The sequence below is a fragment of the Mercenaria mercenaria genome, chromosome 12, assembly GCF_021730395.1.
Source record: "Mercenaria mercenaria strain notata chromosome 12, MADL_Memer_1, whole genome shotgun sequence".
Taxonomy (NCBI): domain Eukaryota; kingdom Metazoa; phylum Mollusca; class Bivalvia; order Venerida; family Veneridae; genus Mercenaria; species Mercenaria mercenaria.
Window position 1 is genome coordinate 69,828,900 of NC_069372.1, and position 19,149 is coordinate 69,848,048.

General features: G+C 32.9%; 1 protein-coding gene across 2 annotated transcripts in view; it reads left to right on the forward strand.

Moving 5' to 3' along the window:
• The window catches only part of LOC123533742 (equilibrative nucleobase transporter 1-like), a 252,241-nt gene that overhangs the window by 171,789 nt on the left and 61,303 nt on the right, over positions 1–19,149 (forward strand). The gene's annotated exons all lie outside the window — the stretch shown is intronic.

Below are 19,149 nucleotides of genomic sequence, written 5' to 3' on the forward strand. Positions count from 1 at the left end.
TTTATATCTCTCTATTTATGACAATTTTATACATACCAAAATTTATGACAAGAGGGATGATTTTAATTTTAGTATTGTAAATTTTCCCCATTTGGATGGGGATGTACCTCAGGCTACATCTTATGGGGTATATATTTCTCAATTAATTCGGTTTGCCAGAGCGTGTAGTCATGTCAAGCATTTCAATGAATGTAATCAATATATTACAGGTAAACTTCTTCAGCAAGGCTACCGTTATTACAAATTGCGTAAATATTTTGCTAAATTTTATTACCGTAATTCTGATTTAGTTTTAAAATTCAATAGTAATTTAAAGACACTTCTGCGAGAAGGTATTTCTAAACCCGTTTTTTATGGGGATGTGGTTTATAAACTTCGTAAGATCTTGGGTCACGGTAATTTTCCAAATGTATTTGGAAAGATTATCAAACGTTTTGTTAAAAGAGGTTACGACCCAACTGTTTTGAGACATACCGCATGTTTAGTGTTCAACCCGTTTACAGTTGGACACTACGCTTCCCTCTTTAATTGCGTCTGACGGAAGAAGGGGAGGACTCTATGATAAGCAGTTTTTAAATCCTACCAGGACTGAACTGTTTTGATATTTGTCTTCTGACCTGTTTCGTCGGGCCCTTAAGGGTGTTTCTCTTGTTGCTCTGTCTTCTGAAAAGGCATTGAGTACATACGTTTTTGGTTCTTAAGGTTTGTTTTTTATATATTTATACACGAGTATTTTTGTGTTTTACATGCCATGCCTTTTTGTTTCCATTACGTGTGTAAGAGATTCACCTGGAGGGGATTACTTTTATTTACACTGTCCCATGTCTTTGGAACATGGTGGGGGTAAGAGTGAGGTTAGGTGCACCATAAACCGGTTTAAGCTCCCCAGTGGTGTTTTTGCCACTGACCGTTCCAAGGCGGTGCCCCACTGTGTTCCTTTGTTTGTTCGTTTCGTCTTATGTGTTGGCTTTGTGTGCGTGTGTGTTGTTCGTTTTGTCCTTATGTGTTGGCTTTGGGTGTGTGTGTGTGTGTGTATGTGTGTGTGGTGCACGCGTCTGCGTGCTGGGGGTTTCGTTTTGAGGAGGCTACGTTTTTGGTGCGTGGCATTCCCTGTTTGATATTTTTCTTTGTTTTTTATAAAAAAGCAGAAAATTATGAAAATGCTGAAAAATCGCTTGCAGTTTCAGTAACAGTGGGTGTGTTCAAAACAATTTTTCACAAAAACAAGCCAGGTGACTCATTGTTTTTATTTGTTCATTATTTTCAGCACAAATTTGCCTATCATATATGTGAATTTGAAAAAAATCTATGAAAGGAAAAAATCTGTAGGAATTCTCTTTAAACAATCATTTAATGCGCTGATTCATTATCATGAAGCGACTGACCACATACTGCAACCGTTTACACCGTAAACCGTTATACAAGCAGAACAAGTTGAAGAATGTTCGTTGAATTTAGTTATAAGAAACTTAATGAAACAGGAGCTATGACACTTGGTTTTACTGGAATAGTTACAACTTTACAGGAACAATTGCCTATTTCAAAACTGAGGGAGAGTTTAAACAAGACGCTTTTATTCTGTCAATTTTTGATAAAGTAAATGATAACCAGGAACGGCCAATGTTGTTTTTCAATAAAACATGTTTATAAAATTTGTCAAAAATTAATTATTGAGATTTAGGTCAGAATTTTCTTTATTCCGTAAAACAGTATGGACTATACATTGTATTGTCCTTTGTAACGTTTCTTTTGGTCTATTCTTACACACGTTATTAGTTAGATTCTCAAAGGACAAAAGGAAGTACTTACTAGCCCTTACCCTGCTAAATTTCTATTATGAACCTGTCCATCTTTCAATTTGAACAGTACCATTAACTGTTAAAAGGGGTACTGACCAAAAAGATACTTACTGAATGGTGAACAGTGCAGATGTGAAGGCTGATCATGATCTACACTGGTCGTAAAAGCAGAATAAGTCGTTTCCAGCATGAAAAGGCGTAGATATGAAATCGAGCATGGAATAATCATTATAGTAATTTTTGTTTATCTTAAGGTAGTTCTGCACGTTTCGGTCGGATTTTTTTTCTACAATGTAGAATTTGATTAAACTCTGATTTTTCAAAACTTCAGAATATACTAAGTAACTTTAGCAAATAAAAAAGATAGGGTCGTGTGCTTGATTGTGTGCTAGACTGATTTGAAATTTTTGGACCTCGCGCAATTTTTCATATTGGGAGCCTATGGGAAAATCACAACTTTCATAACATTTTCACGAATAGAATTTTTTCTAAAATGTAGACTTTATTGAAACTTCTCACAGTTGTAAATAAACGTATGGCCTATTATATGGCGAAATAAAATGCATAGGTCCGTGTGCTTATTTTTTGAGAAATTTAACCATTATTAAAGTTCACCGTACATTTCGATGTACTATAGTAGAGTAGAACTACCTTAACTTATCTAAAATATTTCAGTCCAAATTAACGTTTCGCAGACTTTCTACTTACGTTACTTGTTATGTGCACACATACGCAACATTTAACTATTTTATGATAAAGTTCTACATTATTTATCGTTATCTATTCGAAAGCTTTATACGTATATACTGGGGTATGTTAATGTGTCTATCACGTGCAAAAAGTTGTTAACCTGTTCAGTAATTGCTTAAAGATTGAACAGCAAAAAGTCATTATATAAATCAAGACAAGGAATTAACATAACTTACAGAAGCAAATGCTGACAGCTGAAGATTGTAGGTCAATCGCATAATTAGGTCCACGGTAAAATGCACAGTCAAATTAGCAATATGACAAAATTACGACATTATCACATAGAGCCGATTTTGGTCCCATGATATGCAAATTTATTAAAATTGTGGACAAAATTTAGAGAAGTGCTGAATGGCAACAGTGATATGACATGGCATAACATTTATCAAATGGTATAATAGCATGTGTTATAATTTCAAAGTTAAGTGTTTTTTATTCCAGTCTTTTAAATTTTACTTTAATTGGCATATCATCCGTAAACAGAAATTCGTTTCTAAACTTTTTTGCATTATAATCTAAGAGAATTTCAGCTGAGAGCAAATATGTTGTAACAGACCATAAAACTAAGTTTTGGACATACAAGTGGTATTTAATATTCCAGTGGTTGTAGACACAGTGATCGCAAATGTTTTTTTTTTCAGCTGAAACTTAGAACGCTTTTGATGCTTCTTACTGGAAGCTATTGTGTAAATATCTATCATATTGAAGACGTGTGTAAATATCTATCATATTGAAGACGATGAGACAATGATTATTTGTACAAAATCACATTTTAATCATATTTTACAATGTTATTATCCAATCATTACTTAATAATCGGAAAAGTTGTTTGTGAGAAACATCGTTTGTATGGCTGGCAGCACTTTGGAACAGCTGGAAATTGAGCTGCTTTTTTCGTTAGACTAATTTTCCAATAATTACTTTCATCTGCATCTTATATTTGCATATCTTGCGTGTGTCATGCATGACGATGGTATTTTTTATTCACTATGTCATGGAATTTTCAAATAAAAAGGTGGGTTCGAGAGACCGGTTTGATCTCTCCAGCCATGTTTTTGCCACACGGCTGACCTAGGCGTTGTCCTGCAGTTTTCCTTTATTTGTTTGTTTTGACAATGACCTTTTTGTTTTATCATATCTCTCTTGTTTGTGTCAATGTCCATTATTTACACATCTATACACTCATTGCTGTGGGCCTTAGTTTTGCAGATGCTGAGACTGTTGAAACGTGTTTATTTTTTGTGTTAGATGTTTGATCTTTATCTCGTTATTTTAGTTCATGAAATGAATTCACACTGTAATCAATAAATCTACTCTCGTTATAATGTTATGTCCGTTGTTGTGGCCATACGTTCGCTGTAATTTTGATTTTTTTTATTCTACCAACGGTGTTTGGTTCAGCTGAAAAAGCAACAACAACAACAATAGTATTGGATTATGTATGACATAATTAAATTTCAATTTATTGATTATTATTTGTCTTTAAGGACAATATTGCAGCATTGTGACATTTCATTATTTTATATAATCTCGCTTCTTTAATTCTATTTACACATATTTCTTTCTCTTGCGTGGTATTTGCAATTAAATTTCTTGTTGCGGTTCAGAAAGAACGAACGTCATAATTTTCAATGGATAGAATCCTAAGTAAATATTCCCATCCTTCCTATTGAACTAACAGAGAACACGTAAATATTTAATTATCATTCCATTCATATTAATCGTCCATACTAATTGAATATATTCTTATTTCTTTTTTCCTAAAATATAATACATCAATTCCTTCAGCTGATTTATTTACCTGATTGTACGCATTTCTATCCATTCATCCACAATGCTGAAAAGTCCTAGACCAAAATATTCTGTGACTTATCCTATAATCATCTTTCGTGATAATAGAGTGTTATCGCACCAACTTAAGACGTTATCTAGATTTGACACTCAACAGAACAGCCTACATGCTTTAGTAAATAACCAAATTAATATCATACGTTGTAAAATATAAAACCAGTATATCATGTGCTATGTGTCTATGAGATTTTTTTCTTCTTTTCATTTTTATTCGTTGGCATTTTAGTTCTTTACCAGATATAACTTCTATAAAATTTATTGCCGTCTGGAATTACCACATTTAAAAACAAATGAAATACGGTATTTTCGTTCGGAAACGTCTGCTGTCTATATAGAAATTTTATTCGTTTTTAGGAGAGAACAAAGTACATTTTCCGCAGTTTGTGCATCGTGGTGGTCAGAAAGTATAGTTCTTTGAGGGAATAAAACTAACGTTTTTGAATAAATTTGGTCTGAGACAGTCAAAAGTAAATCGCTTGCAAAACGCTGTATGATACTTTGTGGAATACAAGAATGAGACGGAGAAAAATCACAACAAACGTATCTTTTAGAAGCCTAAGTTATCAAACAATAATACATTAAATGCACTTATCTGAAACTTGGGCAATATTTCTATTTTCATTCTAATTAAATCGGTTTTCTTGGTTCGTTTTGTTTCAACGTTACTTGTTAATTTGTTTGTGCTTTATATAAATCTCCGTTGAAATGACACACAGGACTTTTAAATCAACTGATCATATGACTTAGGGCTTCCATTTGACAAACATACTTATTTCCTTTAAAACGTTACAGGGTCTTAACTACGCAAATATAATGGGGACGTTCAATATAATATTTAATAAAAATATAAGAATTTAACAGCTGTTCAAGATAAAACAGTTCAAATACTAGCCTTTGTTAATTTTGATCAATTCGGGTCTCGATATCAGGTTCTCTTATTATCACTAGAAAATATCAGGTACAGTTGACAGCAGTTATTGAAATATTTTATAGCCAGAATGCTGCGTAAATTGTTGGACGAAATTTACACAACTACTTAAGCGCGAAAAGCAGATTCCTAAATTCCTAAGTAGGTATATTAGTACCAAATTAACATAATCTTCTTATTCAATCCAAATAATAAATTTCTGAGTAAATCATGAGTATAAACGAATATTCTTGAATTCAGATCGCTGTGATTTTAACTTAAACTGCAATTCGTACCTCCTCAAAGTATATTTTAATTCATATAATATTTAGTTCTTTAAAGAATCACTGCTGTTTTTATGAAGATTAAATGGATTTCTCTGTTTTTAATGCGGATAAAATATCTGCATCACAAACATTAGCTGTGGTATAAGGCAGCGGTCATCATTGTAGAATATCTGAGCAGTAGATACAAGTAGCACGTTGAATTTTATGATAGCGTTATTAAATTTGAATCTAGTTGATACTTTGAGAAAGATTTGACTACAATAAATTAATCCTTCAGCAATGTTGATGCCGAATGTAAGGAAATGCTCTTTGTTCTTAATTTACAAAACCAAGAACCTGACGTATTAAATGTGTGTATACTCACTGTGAATGTGTTACTTTCTGATATGTTCACTTTTCTAGTACATTTTACAAATATGCAATTTCTGAAGACGTTTTTATGGTAGGGCATGCCCGTTGACATTGATTTATGGTAGTGCACGTGTTTTTTTAGGATTCTGATAAATTCATGTTAAACACATTATGACACATGCCAAATTTCTTTGTTTGAATATAACATATTGCTAAACAGGCAGCGGCTAACACTAGCAAATCCGACTGAATAGTATATAAACATATTGTGTTGTCGGACACGTTCCGTATTTCTGTTAGGTTTTTAATTGATATATTTGCTATCCAAATAGACCAATATGTTAGATTTATTGCTATTTATATTGGATACGCTTTCTCTCATCAATTCATGAAAGTAGCTTGACGTATCATTTCCTATATTAGAGAGTTTGATATTTCAACCTTCGCCTTCCCCTTCAACGTCTCTCATATATATTTGGGGTAACACGTCACCGATATGCGTGTATTTTATTTATATCAGACGTTACTACTAAAGTTTTCCATGTAATGTAAAGTAAACCTAAGACTTCTCTTTATTGCTGTGTGAAATAAAAAGCTTTGTTTCAGGATGTCTGCTTATTAAGTTATTTGATTATCCATATGTATAATTAGACTAAATTTGATGCGAAACATCATCAATAAGTATTACAATGAAGTTTTGTATGGCTAATAATTTTAACTAAATACATTGAAATGAACCTGGAAGTATGAAGTTATCAACTGATTTTGAGAAGCATTGAGATTTTGTTCAAACTTTAACTTCTACAGCATAATTGTGTCCTCAGGCGGTATCGATTATATTAGATGGGTATTTTTGTCGTATGAAGTGAAGTTTTGAACGTCCGAAGATGTGATATCACGAAAGTCAAAACGTCAGTCGTTTTTCATCTACTCTGTCCACAATCTTGGCATCAAAGACTGATATCTGGAAGGAGGCACATGGCAGGACAGTCATTTTACTTGAAAAATAAATAATTACGCGCGATTATCATTTGGTGGAACATTTTATTTTCACTTCCAGATAAAAACAATCCGTTTCTGTCTGACACTTTACACGACAGTTGCGTTTGATTATAAACATAAAATGGTACAGTAAGACGGAAAATTCTTCTGAAGTATCAGACAATTTCAGGTCTATGATATCATGATGCAAGAAGTTTTCTGTTAGCCGTATGGGTTATCCATTCTTTACATGCACGGATCCAGAGTCTGGCAGAGGGGCATTGTGGGTCAATCCCAACCCTCTTTGATTTTACATGGAAAATCGGTCCTGAAACTCGTTGTGACCCCCCCCCCCCACCCCACCCGCCTCTTGAAATGGGTGACCTCCTCATTAAAGTTGGTGTCCCCCTAACCGGAATTCCTGGATCTGCACATGGTTTACTTATAAAATAGTATATTCAAACAAATACATATATATGCCCACTGTTTCGCTAGACACATGATGACTTGGCACGGTCGTGTGCTGTCTGAGAGTTTGGCATTACACAGAGTCATGCATAGTTTCATGATGCCAAAACGTATGATATCACGAAAGTATCTTACATTTGTTTCCATTTGGTTGTTAAATTTATTCATAACTTGTGTACATTGGCTCATGTTATCAACAAATCTTTTAAAAGGTTAAATTTTCGGCAGGTACGTTGTTAATGAGTGTCTAAATTTAAAGTACCAATTCAAAGTGAAAAAAATCTTTAAGAAAATCTATGAAATACTAGTCAACAGTATGACGGATGAATCTGTCCTTTATATTTTATGGTCATGCCTTTTGTGTTTGCTTTATTGCATATATTAAACTTAATTTACGAAGCGATTATTTTAAGTTCAAAATATTCAAGCATTACAACACCGTTTTATACCGTTGATATCAAAATGCACGATAAAAACGATCATAATTACGGATAAATTGAAAGAACGGATTAAAAGAAGTAAGGTTCATGCTGAAGATTGAAATCTCAAGGAATTTTAATCGAACTTCAACTTCACACGTCAACTTCACAAGAGACGTTGAAGGGGAAGGCGAAGGTTGAAATCTCAAACTCTCTATTATCCAAAAGATCACACGTCGTTAATAATGGCGAAAAGTAGCTTACTGTTTTGCAGTGACTTTTTCTCTGAGCAGCCGTTTTTATCTATCGCCTATCATACACACACGACCAATATAATACATCTGAAAATGTGTTATAAAACGTAAGTTGCAAAATCAAGTAGCCATCAGTAAAACTTGCTGTTTATTAGCCTGTCTTACCTTTAAAACATTCTCATCGAAAGCAGATTCTAGCGCGGGTTATGATGTTTTAATTTTCTTTCATATTAGAGCATAAGCTTGGCATTTTAGTTTATCTAATCCGCAGTATATATATTTGCTTTAAATATTTCAAAGAAACAAAATCCAGTCTTTGCCGGGTTTAACTACGCACCGGCACAATTATAGGTCATATGGTGGAGAAAGACACCAGATGTCCTTTCGTGCAGTATTTCATCACGGGTGGGCACCACCGACCTTCCGTAAGCCAGCTGAATGGCTTCCTCCAACAAGAATTCAACGCCCCGATTGAGACTCGAACCCGCAGCGGTATGGGCAAGTGATTTGAAGTAAGAGACCTTAACCACTCTGCCACGCAGACCCCGGTTTTGTAAAAGTATGAGCTGTCTTGTCTTCCAGTATTTCTGATTGCAATACACATTAAAGTCACTTTTGGCATCAGTGAATCACTTACCCAAATACTCTGAAATATATATAATGAAAATTACACAAGATGATTCCAAACAGTTCTTATATTTAAACATAATTGATATTACACAGAGATCTAACTAGACATTTGCGAATTAAGACGAAGTCGGCGATAATTGTTTCACACGGAACCATTTCAAGATAATTTGACGATATGTGTAACAGGAAAAATAAAACACGTGTATGCCGGCGATAAGGTCTGCCTTAATATGTCACCACTGTGCTGTGGGTATATAGATTAGGGTTTGTCTGTTCGTCCGTCCGTCAGAGAATATTTGTGTTATACATGCCGCCAAACGTATTGAACGAAGGTTATTATTTTAGCAGTGTGACCGTCGTTCATCAATTTCACTATGAAAACTAGAGGTTACAATTGTAGCTATATCGTAAGGAATTTTATTTGTCAGAATGTATGTGTTAAGAAAATCTCGGCAGATTTTGAAACTGGATCATTTTGCTAAAACACTAGGTGACTACGTCAACTCATAGAAATACCTTGTTAACACTCAAGATATTGGGATTATATTGGATCAGGTCAGAATGTTTGTCTTTATAAAATCTACATCAAGTTTACAACTTCATTATGTAGTGTCAAAAGTTAACGTCACTAGGTGAGTTATAGATAACTAGGTCACTAAACCAACTAATATAAAAGCCTTGTTGACACTATAGAGGCAAAATAATTTACCTGATCTTAATGAATTATAGTCCTAATGCTTGTAGAATTAAAGTTTGACATAATTAAATTATCATTAATAAACAATTTGTCTTTAAGAACAAGATTGCAGCAATGTGACATTTCATTATTTTATGTAATCTCGCTTGTTTGATTTTGTCCTTTTCTGTACACATATTTTGTTTTTCTTACATGTGGTATTTGCAATTAAATTTCTTGTTGCGGTAAAGAAGAACGAACGTCATAATTTTCAATGGATGGAACCTAAGTTAATATTTGCATTCTTGGTATTGAACTTACAGGAAAAATGTAAATATTTGATGATGATTTCATCCATAGTAATCGTCCATACTAATTGATCATATCGTTATTCCTTTTTCCTTGAAGTATAATTTATCAATTCCTTCAGCTGATTTATTTACCTGATTGTACGCATTTTTATCTATTCATCCACAATGCTGAAAAGTTCTAGACAAAATATTCTGTGACATCCAATATATAATCATCTGTCTTATTGGATAACGTTGGATTGTAGAGTGTGTTTGCACCAATGTAAGAGGTTCTCGTGATGTATCTAGATTTGACACTCAACAGAACAGCCTACATGCTTTATTAAATAATCAAATTAATATCACAAATTGTAAAATATAGAACCGGTATCGAATATCATGTGTTATGTCTATAAGATTATTTCTTATTTTCTGTTTTATTCGTTGGCATTTTAGTTCTTTACCAGTCATAACGTCTATAAAATTTATTGCCGTCTGGAATTACCACATTTAAAAACAAATGAAATACGGTATTTTCATTCAGAAACGTCTGCTCTTCTAGACAATAAGACTATACAGAAGTTTTATTCATTTTAGGAGAGAACAAAGTACATTTTCCGCAGTTTATACATCGAGTTGGTCAGATAGTATAGTTCTTTTGGGAATAAAACTGTTGTTTGACTTTTGGTCTGAGAAAGGTCAAAGTAAATCGCTCGCAAAACAATGAATGATACTTTGTGGAATACAAGAAGGAGACGAACTGTAAGAAAAAGTACAACAAACGTATGTTTTGGAAGCCTAAGTTATCAGACAATAGCTATTAAAATGATTATTTTAAATGCACTTATCTTAAACTTTGGCAATATTTCTATTTTCATTAAGAAATGAAATATATTTTTCGATATTCATGAATCGCATGAACACCGAAAAAGAAAACATTTATATATCCTTTCTGTTTGCAAACAAGATTATGTTATAAATTGCATACATTTTGTTGTATTTAACATTAAAGTCAGCATCCCGGCCATTCTGTTCACCAGACGTCATCTAAGGAACGTTCTCCCTGACTATATGCGGACGTCGTCAAAACAGCGACCTGTTATCACTAAGCAGCGTTGAGGTAACTTTCGTGCCTTTCCTTTTGCTCATCATGCGAAATGAACGCCATAATTTTCAATGGAAAAGAACAGGGTGAATGTAAATATTTCTAATTAAATCGATTTTCTTGCTTTGTTTTGTTTTAACGTTGCTTGTTAATTTGGTTATGCTTTATATAGATCTCTGTTCAAATGATACAAAAACTTTTAAATCAACTGATCGAAAGTTAACATATAACTTCAGGCTTCATGTACAGGCTGAATCAAACCGAACCTGCAACATTTTCGTTTTTGTCGTGTTGAGCGACCTGTGAAGTTTCCACTTTTCTCTATTCAGTTCGACAAACATACTTATTTCCTTTGAAGATATTTCAGGGCACAACTGAAGCGTTACAAAGCATTTTGATTGCGTCTTAAATAATAAACTGGTACTACACAAATATGATGGGGGCGTTCAATATAATATTTAGTCGAAATGTAAGAATTTAACAGCTGTCAGAGATAAAACAGTTCAAATATTACCCTTTGTTCATTTTAATGAATGCAGGTCTTGATATCAGGTTCTCTTAATATCGCTAGAAAACATCAGGTACTGAAATTGTCAGCAGTTATTCAGTAAATTGTTTGAGTAAAATTACACACTACTCAAGTGCGAAACGCAGATTCCTAAATAGGTACGTTTGTACCAAATTAACATAAACTTCTTATTTATTTCAAATAATTAATTTCTGAGTAAATCATGAATGAAAATTAATATTCCTGAATTAAGATCGCTGTGATTTGAACTTTTACTGCAATATTTCAGTCCTAAAAGTATATTTTAATTCACATAACATTTAACGTTGTTTATGAAGATTAAATGGATTTCTCTGTTTTTAATGCTGATAACATAATTTATCTGAATCACAACCATTAGCTGTGATAAATGGCAGCGGTCATCATGATAGAAGATCTGAGCAGTAGATACAAGTAGCACGTTGAATTGTATAATAGCGTTCTTAAATTGCAATCTAGCTGATACTTTGAGAAAGATTTGAATACAATAAATGAATACGTTTGCAATGCTGATGCCAAATGTAGGACATGCCCCTTCTTTAATTTACAAAACCAAGAACCTGACGTTATAAATGTGTGTACACTCACTGTGAATATGTTACTTCCTGATAAGTTCACTTTTCTAGTACATTTTACACATATGCAATTTCTATTTAAATGAGATCTGAAGACGTTTTTATGGTAGGGCAATGGTATGGTTAACGTTGATTCATTTCTGTGCACGTGCTTATTAAGATTCTGATAAATTCATGTTAAACACATTATGACACATGCCAAATGTCTTTTGTTTGAATATAACATGTTGCTAAACAGGCAGCACCTAACACTAGCAAATCCGACCATTCAGTGTCTGTTTATAAGGCTGCTTAAGGCAATGGAAATTGATAAACATGTTATAAGTGTAATGAAAGAGATTTGATACGATTTATATTGGATACGCTTTCTCTAATCAATTCATGAAAGTAGCTTGAAATATCACTACCTATATTGCCCAAAAGATCAGACCTCGTTGATAACGGCGAAAAGTAATTCATTGTATTGAAGTGACTTTTCTCTGACCAGCCGTATTTCTCTATCGCCTATCGTACACTACGAGCAATATTGCATCTAAAATGTGTTATAAAACGTAAGTTAAGAATGTTGAATGTTTTTATTTCATTGCATATTATAGAGTAAGCATGTAATTTTAGCTTAGTATCTACTCCAGAATGTGCTTTTATTTCCTCTAAATATTTCAAAGAAACAAGATCCAGTCATAATAGTATCAGTTTTTATTACCTTTGAATTAAATGGACTCAATTTTTTATTGCACAGTACTACATACTTATGCTCGTAGTACATTATGCAGATATATTGGATAATAACTACGTACAAGGAATGCATTCCCTTTGTTAAGTCAAAGCATGAATGGATATATACATAACCAATTAATAGACAAAGATAAAACAAGCTGATATATTAAGCAAAACTGTGGGCCACTTCCTAGAAACTGTCAGTAGCAATATGATCACTCAATATTACAGTTATACAGCTGATGATAAATATGATGAAATTAAATTTATACATTACACCAATCCTATTCATTATTATAAGGAAAATTCCTTTCAAGGCTTCCAATGTGTTGAAAAGCAGAATAAACATGTTGAATAGTTACATAAATTTCCCGAGAGCATTCAATAAATTACAAGTGTCATTTCCAGAATGACATGACGAATTCTTGGGAATAAAATGATAATACACATTAAACGCGCAAAACATATGAATTCAAAGAAGTCATTCGTACGTAACGACTCCCTAACGCTTTTAATTTTTCCCCCCACCAAATAATGATATTACATTGAAATTGGACGAGATTTCTTTAATTCTAACAAGATGTAATTTTGTAAAAGTATATGCTGTCTTGTAATTGCATTACACCCGTTAAAGTAACTTTTTGAATCAGGTAATCACTTGTCCTTATACTCTAAAATATATATAACGAAAATTACACATTCAAGATGATTCCAAACAGTTCTTAAATTTAAAATGAATTGACGCTACATAGAAATCTTAATATTCGTGAATTAATTAACGAAGTTAAGCTTTTTAACGATACATATTTGTTTTTTTTTTTTTTTTTTTTTTGGTATTGTCTTTGTAGTACTTAACACATTACAGATCATGACTGAAAGTTACATCAACCGCCAACAGACTAGTTTTTCTGCACTTCTGGAGGCTAACGAAAACCATCTTCAGTTAATTAATCCCTTACTGAATAAAACAACACAATTTCAAGTTGCCATTAACATTATCGTTTACGTACAAAAAGCCTGCTTTTAAGAGAGCAGCTTTGAGTTTCAGCAGTTACGGCGAATGTAGTTTGAAGTGCTGAACTTACCGGCTATATAGACGTCTTTTACGACAGAAAAAGAGTTTATGTAGGCAGTAATGGCACTTCAGTCAGCCCTGGTGCAATTACAGAAAAGGAAACAGTTTTGAATGCATCCGCTTCAGACATTTAAAAGAAATACTTGTAGCCATTTCTTTCCTCTTCTACAACTTCGCTGTCAAAGGCATATGAGACTTTTTGAGCGGATTAACGGTCAATAGTCCAAATTATGGCGTGACTCCTTAAATATAAGATATATATAGCACGTCCATATGTTGTGCTATATAACAATGCTATAGTCAACATTAACTTACAGATCTCATAAGTCAAAATATAAAAATAAAATTTGGAAATAAGTTTCTGAAATCTTGTAATAAAACATTATTAAATGAACTGCCGGCAAATAGTCAAAACCATTGACTGCTTTAAACGTCAAACAATAGTTTTGACTACTCGCCGGCAAGTATTCCAATAAGTATAGCATGACAGTCTGACAATTATCAAGGATGTGACGTTTTTCTGCCTTTCATCGTCAAACTAGCTTAAAAGATATATAACAGTCGCAGCATAAATGCACTCCGTGTTATGCACAATAAATTCAGTTCTCCAGCGACTTGATGCTCTGCATCAAAAGTTTACTTGTATTTCATTATTCTGTTATTTGAGCGTTAAGTGAACAGGGCTTGTTAAGATGCTGTTGTTACTAAGTGTATAATTCTTTTCTGTTGTATTTTTTACATTGTAGTTATGTTTGATCAGCAAACAATTATCTTATGCTGCACTAAATAATATTATTGACTCCGTCATACAAAATAACATGTATAATTATTAATTCGCTTCAAACATTCTAAGATCTCTTAGTTAGTGTTTCAGATACGTTGAAATACGTTTTTCGAGGGCTCGTGTAACTGAAACGCTGCATTATTTGTACATGAGTGTTTATTTATAGTTGCTTACTGGATATATACACAATAAGCGCATCGAAATGCAAAACACATTTACGTAGACAACGCGGAAAATTAAGGAACAATGTTGGTCAATGTTCGATGGCAAACCTAAGGCAGGGGAGTTTAAACCAATTAGTTGTGCGCAAATCCCATTTCAGGACATTGTAAAAAGCAGTATTTACCAGTGGTGACTTCCTAACATACGCAATGGTAACGAAATGTATAATCTTGAAACCACGGAAGATAACGGAAGTTGCCATCACGTGTAAATACAAAATAATACAGAGTAACACCGTGAAGACCATTCAGCACTTGAAGGCAAAGCATTTTTGTCCAAATAGTCTTTTATCTCAGACGAATAGGGCAAGATTGCTGGTTCATTTGTCTTGCTAGTAAATTCAAATACGGAATCCTGTTTTTGCTATCGACTTTGACAATATATACACACTAACACGTACATTTAAGTACTGAACTTTACCTTGAGTGCCTTTACTGTGAAATGTCGAAAACTTGAAGTGTTTGACTGGACCATTGTCGATCAAATTTCAGCTTCTAGACCACAGGTTAAGCGCAAAAAGCTGAAACTACACAGAGCTACTTTCAACTTCTCACGCTAATACTTTCCCTCAAAAACTCCAGAAAGTTTTCGACAGACTGAGAACAGTTAGTTTTCAAACGTCGAATGTAGTGTTTAAGTGTTATGTTCAGATGCTGTTTCAATAAATCTTTAAAATAGACCATGGTGTTAATTTGTTATATTTTCCATTCAAACAACAGATCACAACTAAAAACATGTCGTGTCTTTAAATTGCAAATATATTCAATTTACGATATGGACTTAAAACGTTTACAGGCTTTTAAAAGAAGTATTTTTTTTGGAATTTCATTCAATAATGTTCGAGTAAGACTTGTATGCCAAACTGTTATTTCGAATGATCTTACTGCCATGTTTTCCCCTTCAAGATTCGCGCTGCATTCTTCTAACAGGTAAATGAATACCAAATGTATAATTTTAATTATGTGATGAAATATTCTGGTCTCAACATTGTGTCTATGTTTTCAACTTGCATATTAAAGGACAAGAATATGTACAGGTCTGTTTAAAACTTTTATTACATAGACTATTGCCTCATGCATGGTCTAGCTCAGTATATAAAATAGTGTATAAATTTTCTATGGGTTTCCTTGCCTACTGATTGGAACTCAAATTATTTTAAAATGATTGGCTATATGTAAAATAATTAATGCTAGTCAATCTATTCCACTTTATTTGATGATTAGCACTCAAATTTGTGGATGGGATCTTGTTGTACGGAAATTCCCAATAAAGTAGTGAATAAACGCACCACCTCTACCAAAACACTACCAGATTTAAAGTTCAGGACTCAGGCTGTGGTAAGAGGTCAAAAACCCAATAGTATATGGCAAAATGTTCTTATTATATTTTGACGTTGATGACTCCTCGGTAGTGAGGCATGTTCTGATCTCTTCTTGGCGCTGTCCCGGTATTTATAAGCTTTTATCCAACTGCAAATAATTAGCGCTTACTTATTATGACAAAATCAAGCTCCTTAGTACAATGACCATCGAAATGCGTAATTTTTCCTTAATATGTGTATTTTCTACAATTAGATCATCAAACTTCCGTAATAAAGGTACCAGTAGATAGAACTTTTTTCCAGGAATTCATACAAAGATTACTCTTTTCTCGGAATTCATAAACTATTCATGTTTATTTCTTTAAGTCTATCCTCTAAAATATTGAATTATGACGGATCATCGGCGGGTCGAAATAATGGTGCGAATATGATTCGGTTTAACTATTATTGGTACGAATGATAAGGTATGCGGTCACTAAATTATGTGTAAATCCTTATAGGGGCATCTCGCCACAATATGTCGCATACCCCTGAATTAACTAAATAAGGATATAGTGCATATATTATGATATTGCTTAAGCGATTTTTGATGAGATTTTAAAGGTTCCAAATAAAGACAAATTAAAAACAAAAATCTGAAATAAAGACTACACATCTTGAAATGTACTATTAAACGTTACGATAGCCGTACAATATTCCCTTGAAGTTAAACCATGTGCAGAGAAACGAATTTTTTTTTTGCATTTTCTTAAGACTGACATGGGTGGTCATTTTGTCCTACTTTCGTTTTTTTATCGCTTTTCCGTAATCGATCGGAAATTCTTCGGGATCAAGTGAGTTTAAAATTAATTCAAACGAATATCCGATTAAAGACGCGCCACAAAACTGTATTTTTTATAGTTCCATGATAGTAATTATACATGATTGGCATGAAAAATATGGGATATACAATATTTTAATTTCAAATTGACAGTGAACTATATTAGGTCAAGACAATGTGTTTAATGTCGAAAATTTTATTGAATTAATGTAGCAATATGTATATAAATCAGCGTATTTAGGTAAATTTCAATCACATTTTGTTTCTACAGTGTAAGATAGTTATTCATCTGTATTCTTAAAACTATGCTGAAAAGAGATTGACTGAATAAGTTTGCAGATGAAGTTGTGAAAACACATTTATTCGGGATGGGCCTAAATTGTCTACCCGAACACTTGTAATATAGCTGTATATTACCTGTATTATAAGAATGATTTGCATGAAGTTTGTATGAGTTATAACATTTTGAATTTCCTTTGCTATGTTTGTAAACATCACGTTTATCGTTGGGGCATATACAGTTCGTTTTTGTAAACATCATGTTTGTAAACATTAAAGATTGCGTTTTGTAACCTTAACTCCGGCCTCCATATTTTAGTGTTTATAGTATAAGAAAACCCTATTAACCAATTGTAATAGATACGTTGTTTTGTTGTTGGGGAATAGCGAAAAGTCAGTTTATGGTTTTTGATGTTTATTAAAATAATATATCCAGAATAAAATTTAAGATGTTGTCAGGTCTAAAGATTCTAGCAAACTGATACAGAAATACAGAGGTACAGAAATTAATTGTTTAAGCAATTACAAAGGCAGCATTCAATGACGTATCAAAGAAACAAACATATTGAATCAAAAGATTTTACAGTAAGGTGTTAATGATACATGCCAATCAATATTGAAAATAAGAGACTTTGAAGAACTAATTATAAACTGAATGGAGAGATTTGGTAACAAGGTTCTAATAACAAATGTCAATCACTTTGGCCTTCCTTAACTCTTTGAAGTTTGAGACCACCCAAACTTCTAGAATATATACAAAATGTACATGTAAAAAATATAGATGTGAATATCACATATATAACACAATGCACTTTATTGTAATATAACGATTGCACCATTTACAAGCGAAACGAGTTTTATTATGCTTCCTGATGTTAATCATTCTTGTTTCTTGGTTAGAATTGAAGATAAATAAATTATATCAATATTGGCCATTCATAAATTATTATCATTGTAACTTATCTAAAGTAAACCTCAGACCATAAACATGTTAGTTTTTGCAACCTTCGATTTTCATAGTTTAGTCAACATAGAGGTATGCAAAAAAATTAGACAAATTAAAATGAAGTTAAATATTTAGGCTGACTTATGTTTTGTATCAGGTGAACTAGATACATTAACAGTGTACATACTACATGTAGTTCCTTAGAGTATTGATAGACGGTGAGCATCTCATGTATTATTTCTTGACAGGTTAAAAGCAAAGGCATTTATTCAGCACTTTCTCAGATAGTACCCTTACCTTGAATTTAAAGTAATTATTTTGTGTTAACGTCCAAGCGACCTGTGCTATAGCTAAATATATATCTCACTTCTTGATACAGATGCAGTTATTTGACGGTATTGGAATTTATATCTCTTGATTTAACAAGAAAATTAGGTTTCAATACATTGACTGCATTCGACGGGCATTTCCTAAAATGTGCATGTAGCTGTCTCATTATCTTTGATCACCATTTTTTATTCGGCTAATGGCAAATATTGGCGTTGCCACTACAAAACGAATACAGAAACAAGTTCTTGATGACGTAAGGAAAAGAAATTGAATTGTTGACGAAAACAGTGTTCAAATAATGGCTTTAATAGGAAACAAAAAAGTGATTTAAATTGTCCTTGCAAAAACGACTGTATGAGGATGTAGTCTACTTTGTTGACACGTATTAGGTTATATTATATTTTCGATAAAATGCGTGCCAAATCGTTTTACATTTCTGAAAATATTTATGCCTGTCATGATGACATTTTGTAGATTCTATGTTTATTTTATACATTAAACACGTTAAGACGTAATAATTATGCTAACTGTTCCGATCAAGAAGAGGTTGCATAAACTTCTATACTGCCTGTGATTCATTATTCAATTTAGACTGTGGCATGGAAAATGCGTTACAGGCATATATCTTGTGTAAACGTATATGTGCAAAACACATTTGAATTAATTTCCTTGTTCCATCTTTATTTCTCATATTCTTTTCTGTTTTGCGAATTTTAGTAAAACAAACAATGGTGGTCGGCCCGTAGTTCTTGCCGCCAATTATGA